The sequence below is a fragment of the Ptychodera flava genome, chromosome 4 (genome assembly GCF_041260155.1).
Source record: "Ptychodera flava strain L36383 chromosome 4, AS_Pfla_20210202, whole genome shotgun sequence".
NCBI lineage: Eukaryota > Metazoa > Hemichordata > Enteropneusta > Ptychoderidae > Ptychodera > Ptychodera flava.
The window spans coordinates 6,949,788-6,956,351 of NC_091931.1; the positions used below are offsets into that span (position 1 = coordinate 6,949,788).

Here is a 6,564-nt window from a genome sequence, read left to right on the forward strand (position 1 = left end):
AACCAACATACACTTTGTGTGCATGTATATTATAAAAGTTCACTGTTATTGTGTTCAATTGAAGTTTAGTCCAGACCAAAATGTGTTGTCCAACAATAACAATGCTGACTGTACATAATACAGGTTGTGAAGACTGGATATTTGAACGTGTTTTAGAAAATAGAATAACATTAGCAATACTGGCTAACATGATTTTGAAAAGAGAGAAAAACCTGTAGTCGATGTACGAAGAACACAATTTCTGCCAAAATTATGAAGTTACAGCCTATCCCTTAAATATAATTAGCATTGGTTTCATTCATCTCCATTCAAAAAAACGAGACCAGGGATTTTCAGTATAAACCAATGAATATGACAAGAGGGAAGTCATGCAGATGGCTGCAAACGTCTGTGAGCAGCCTCTAAATTTAGCTGCAAAATTGTAGCGCTACGGTGAGGCGGTCGGTGATTTTTGGTTTTTGCGACTTCGCTCACCAGTAGCGAAGTCGCAAAAACCAAAAATCACCGACCGCCTCACCGTAGCGCTACAATTTGCAGCAACCTCTAAATTAAATCAGCAAAGATCAAATTTTAAACATCGTCGTTTATTTTTATTTTCAAAATGTGCAATAATAAACACATGTTCACCGCTAAATATTCCATATGATCGGAACCTGCATTCTATTGAAAGGTACTCACATTTCCAGACGTAATATGGTTGGATCTGTCATTAAATTTTTCTCATACGGTTCACGTTTTCGCGTACGTCCGTCAGCAACTGGCTATGATATGCAGTCATGTACATGTACGTCAGATCATCCCACAACGACGAACACACTTGCGACGGTTCTGCATCTGCCATTGTAAAACTTTCGCGATTACAACTTACATAAAACTTAATGGAAACGCAGTACAGGTACTGTTCATCCCAAACCGTTCAAAAGTCGAGCCGGATGGACTAACGGTTCTGACGATGTATGATGTCGTGACTTTGGAAAGAGTTGTTGGAAGAGTGGACGGGACGCAACAGGGTATGAACGTAAGGGTCCCGTAAATGAGTACGCTTGGATTTAACGAGGCTGATCAGAATTGCAACAGGGTTCACTTAGTGTGTTGGACGTCCGTATTTTGAACTGATCTCTTCATATAAAGTCAATTTTTGCTTATGAGAAAAATCTAAAGAACAGTTTACGCGTACTTGAAATGTCAAAAGTTTGCGACGATCACGACCCTTGACCTTTCGAATTTGACCAATGCTTTGTGTTCCCACACGATCGTTATCGGATATCACTCCTGGATATCACATTGCATCTCTCAAATAGGGTGACCGGACGAGAGGCCCTCCTATTCCCTACAATGGGGCTGACACAAGTTTTCTGAGAGTGGAATGCTCGAAATCGAAGGCTTAAAGGGGGACTCAGGTAGTGATAAATTGTACAAATTCACCTTAAGTATGCAACAGTTGTGCACATTTATGTCTATGAACATGGTAATGACGTGAAAATCTTGAAGTTTATGAACACATTTTTCAACAAACGTCAGAGGGGACGCCATCTTGGAAGTCGTCTACTCGCACGCGAACGGTCGCTATGAGAGATCGCGTGAACGGAAACACTTGCATTTCACAGTGAATGTTGTGAAGACTACGAAGTCAAGATGAGTGCAAAAATTTCCTAAAAAGGTCTTTTTTCCTCCGAGAAACTGCTGACGAAATTTTTACTTTGAAACGGCCATGACTTTTGGCATCATTTTCCAGGAGGGAAGGAATGGCCATGCGGGCAAATTGTACCTTAGATATTTTCCTACTTGTTTTGTGCTCTAAAACAACTCAGCTGTGCAGCGCAAATTAGCGCCCACGGTTTTTCCAAAGCAGGAAGTAAATTTCGCAATAGTGCCGTACTTGAACAACGTGCTTTTTCACCGGTGCGCACCTGTCTCTGACCAGAAACAATGGCTTGTATCCATGATACTGTAAACACAAAGGTCAGCGTGAGGACAATCTTCCATTTTCTTTCACTGGGACTCATCAACCCATACAATATTCTCACAGAAATAATTTGGAAACTATCGATGCACCTTTCACCGGACTCATTATTGTACAGTGAGTCATCTTTGAGCCATTTTAACAATATTTGATCCGATTTTTGGTCATATTGTCTCATTATTCCTCATTACAATATTCTCAGGGAAAAAATTTGGAAACTTTGATTTTCCAGAGGCTGCCAAGTTGTGATCATGCTAGTTAGCCAAATTATTTTTTCAGATTTGGACTTTGTACCAACACTTTCAAAAGGTGCCATCAAGATTTTGGCAAAAAATTTCAATTTTAAAAATCGTCCGGTCACCCTATCTCAAATGAGATTGCGCAGATTTTTTGAAGTAATGGCTGTTCAGACCAGCTGAATCTTACGAATTGTGGCTGATTTCTCGTCATTTCTTCCCCCAGTGACGACACATTTTGAGTCAAAACAGCAAGTGATTAGGTCTAAGTGGTAATGTTTCAGTTGGCATGAAGGTAAAGTGTATTTCCCCGCGACAGTGTTGGATGCAGTGACCGAGATAGCAAGTCTTCGTGGACGATAATTTTCCATTCATCCGGTAAGTATTTGAAATGCATATTTATAAAGGGCAATTACGAAATTAGTATGCCTTATAGAGAGGCTTTTTCTCTGCACACTGATGTTTTCCTGGGAAGCTTGGTTTTGTATATGGCCCGACATTTTTAACCTGAGCTTTAGGGGTGAAAAGAAAGTACGTATCTGTATACCTGGAGAGGGCGGAGGGAGGTGTACAGTGTGGCCATTAACGCAAAACATAGCTCTGCATGGCGCAGGGCTGTGTGTGTTACCGGCGTTAAACGGCCTGCCACAGGGGAGGCCGTGTAACGCCGGTAACACACAGCCCTACCATGCAGAGCTACGCAAAACAAAGCTGGGCTTGAACAACGCCTTTAAAGCTTAGTTTGCGTCCATGGTCTCACTCAGTGCAAAACACTGCTATAAAAAAAATGGGCGAAATGAAAATATTAAAAAAAAACCAAACTACCGGTAGATCGTAGGATGAACATGGCTATGTAAACTTATGATTGTTTGTACCACCCGGTCTTACTTGCATTTTTTCCTTCTTTTGTACATGGTTACTTTTAAAATCCATTGTTAATATGATATTGCCAGGTAAGAAGCCTTGTATTGAAAGACAGAAAAAATATTTAGAAATGTGATAGGTCTTAATTTTCAAGGGACAGCAGCTGTAATTTTTAATGAGTTCAATAACTTGTTTGCCTCATGTATTAACATACTTTCTTGTATTGATTCAAATTATGAATTGTTATGCCCTCACTTTGTAAAGATGTACATAAATTAATCGGAATAGTGGCTGTGGCAACTAGTCAAGTCAAAACAACGTACACAAGCCCAATACATTTCTAGACATATATGTTACACTTTCAATGTATTAATTTTGCACTCGCAAAGATGTATGTAAAAAATTCCTCTATGTGTATGTAACAAATCACACACATGTTCTGAAACTTTATTGTAAAGTTGTCATCTTAATAAATGTTGCTAAGTTCATTCTCGTCTTTCTGTTTCATTTCAGTGTGCATGTCAGCCAAGGCCCAAGAGAAATTTGGCAAGAATAATCATGACTTACGTAAAGAAGTCTTCAATGTCAAATTTCAAAACAAAATAGGACATGAAAGACGAGACTTGGCCAGAGCTAAATGAACTCTTTTAAAAACTAATCTTTGACTAAATCACTTTTCACTGTGTCTATGAAATTTGTTGAAGCCAAAAATTTATTAAATTGGTCATCAGACTTACAGATATGTTTTGTGCTTTTTATTTTGAACGTTTGGAAAGGTGAGTCTGCTTGTGTTTGCTGTGTTCAGGTGAGTCAGAGTTGCTTTTAACTCTGTTTGGCCTGTCTTAGTTTTAGGCCAAATATGGTTAAATTACATCTCCAACCAACTGTATCATATAATTCACCGAAAGAGGCTGTGTAAAAGTACTTGATTTTACTGGAATTTGATTTCACTTATTTGATGTTTGCTTACACCTTGCAAACATGCAAATGTAACAATGTTTACCAAATTCATAACGGCAACATCAAAATAAGTAAAATCGGGTGTCAAATCAGTACTTTTCATGGTGCTCTTTTTCTGCCAGGATGACCCTGTCATTCATATGTGCATTCAAAATAATCATTCGTTCACATACATGTGAGTGGATTCAGAATAACCATTCGTTCACATGTATGTGAATGGCTAGCTCATTTAAATATTTCGGCCTATACACATGTTACCCACGTGCTTCTGAAATGAATGTGGACTGCCTGACGGCCTATTCCCTATGCACATGCATTAAGCCATGCCAACTAGCTATGTGAATGCTAATTTCACGTGGTACTGACAGGCATTCCTGTTCTATAAGGGTAATTCCTATAGCATGATGAAATAACCAGTTTCAACCGAGCCTCTGTATCATTACCAACCATTATTACTGTTGACAAATGAAGTCAATTTTCAATAATAATATTGCTCATTTTACACATAACAACTGCATTGTGAGGTTTAAGACTTGGTATTTCATCATGCTACAAGAAGTTTAACAAGGAACTCCAGCTTCAACAAGGAACAAAAATGCTGAAAAATATTCTCTGTCTGTCATGGTGTAAAAAATTTTGGTGGCCCACCCCTTACTTTCCCTGGAATTTTCATGGCCCACCCCAAGAACACTCATTTTTTTCGTGGCCCCCATTTTCTCTTCCGCCCCCCCCCCTGCCGTTAATTGTGCTCGGTCCCTAAGGTATCCAATTATGGATTCTTCTATATACGGAACACTTTTAGAATCCACAGCAGAATCCATTACAGCATTTTAATGGATTCCATAAGACAGTCTCCTGAATAATCCTGTGCAGGATTTCAATGGATTCTGCGTGAAATTAGCGATCATGGGAATCACCCTCTTGCCTTAAATTTTCCCATGGTACGTTGCGTGAAATCGCATGAAATATCACTGCTCTGCTGTCATTCCTTTTAATTTTTTGAATTTCTCATGAATCGGTATTTACTTGAAACAGTAACCTGTACCTTTTGCACATTTTGTACTGTTTCATCATTTTATTTTCATAATTGTATACCAAAATAACCTTGTATTCTGCTTCTAAACATGGCCTCTGTATCCTTTATGTTATTTTTGACAGATCCATTTCAAAAGGCCTTACTTCAGTGCAATTATCAACAATTACACTGGTAATGATGCATGGACATGCTTAGAAAATAGATATGGGGCAGTTAGTTCTATTATGGGGAAACAAACAGGACCAAGTTGATACATAATGTACAGCGCGGATATTTAATATCTTTTCTGTATTCTTCCACGTTGTGTTTACAGAATTATGTGCAGGCATATTGCCATAGGATGGTATGCACAATATCTACCATTATTGATTAAAATGTATTACCGGTATTCTCATGATATACTAGTATTCTTTCATTTTACTCATACTCACATGTTACACTACACACATCAACAATTTAAGTTCATACAACTGTTATGCAATTAAAAAAATAATGTCTTTTTTATTCACTGAACAATACTGTTCCAATGAAATATTTACAATAATTGACACATGTGTTAAACAAAAGCTGTGGTTTCTGAAAAAAAATCACAAACAATAATATAACCAGACTTTTTGAAACCAATATTTCAAGTCATTCATTGAACGTCTGTACAATTGTAGCAGCAATTAAAAAAAAGACTTGGCAAAAGACAATGGTAAAAATTTTGCCAAAAATACAATTATGCAAACTTCAACACAATTTGAAACAGTCTTAGTTAGCTGTACCCTAAACACCTCCACACGAACTTTCAAATCAATTGGAGTTGTGGTCTCAGAGAAGATTTCTTGACCAAGAATAGAAAAAATTGCCCAAAAATACAATTATACAAATAATCACTGTTTATGACTCGGTCGGTGTAATGACATGAGTACAGCCTGTATCTAGTCAATAAAATTCAAAAGTTGAGTGGTCTTTGTTCAAAACTAAAAATGCATCATTGAGCTTTTAGCAGAAAACAAGAAATGCAAAAACATATGCTTATACATTATGCTTATACCACAGGGGGCTGTCTACATGTCCGTCCCCAGGGGTGGGTAGGTGTTTCGTTATATCGCTAATAAAGATATATTCTACCAACCTTTGGTGTTTCGGTCTTAACTTAGCACTGCCCTTGACAATCTTGCGTATACGTTTTATCAACATGCTGCGTCTATTATCTGATGAGTTTGAGTGCCTCATTAGCCAAAGTAATCAAGGGTAACTTACTAATCTGTGGACGCTCTCACCAGATTATCACCGGATTAAATTTGACACAGTCAATAACGAACGCACCAGCAAGGTATAACTGAAGAAAGGGCTGAAACTCTCAAAAGCCGTGTCCAGAGGTGGTCCGTAAAACTAGTGGACACTTTATATTCATGTATTCATAAACAAACAGAAGGCAAAACAAACTTGAATATTCATTTGTAAACGAACAGGTCGGAAAGGAGGACCTCCCAGGAATGCGTGGTATGTGTTCAACA

General features: G+C 38.1%; 1 long non-coding RNA gene across 1 annotated transcript; it reads left to right on the top strand.

The window, feature by feature from the left end:
- Positions 1-2,369: 2,369 nt before the first annotated feature.
- Positions 2,370-3,801, top strand: LOC139130792 (uncharacterized). The gene is made up of 2 exons (XR_011551974.1): positions 2,370-2,577; positions 3,577-3,801. It is a non-coding gene; the product is annotated as an uncharacterized lncRNA (long non-coding RNA).
- The last annotated feature ends 2,763 nt before the right edge of the window (positions 3,802-6,564 follow it).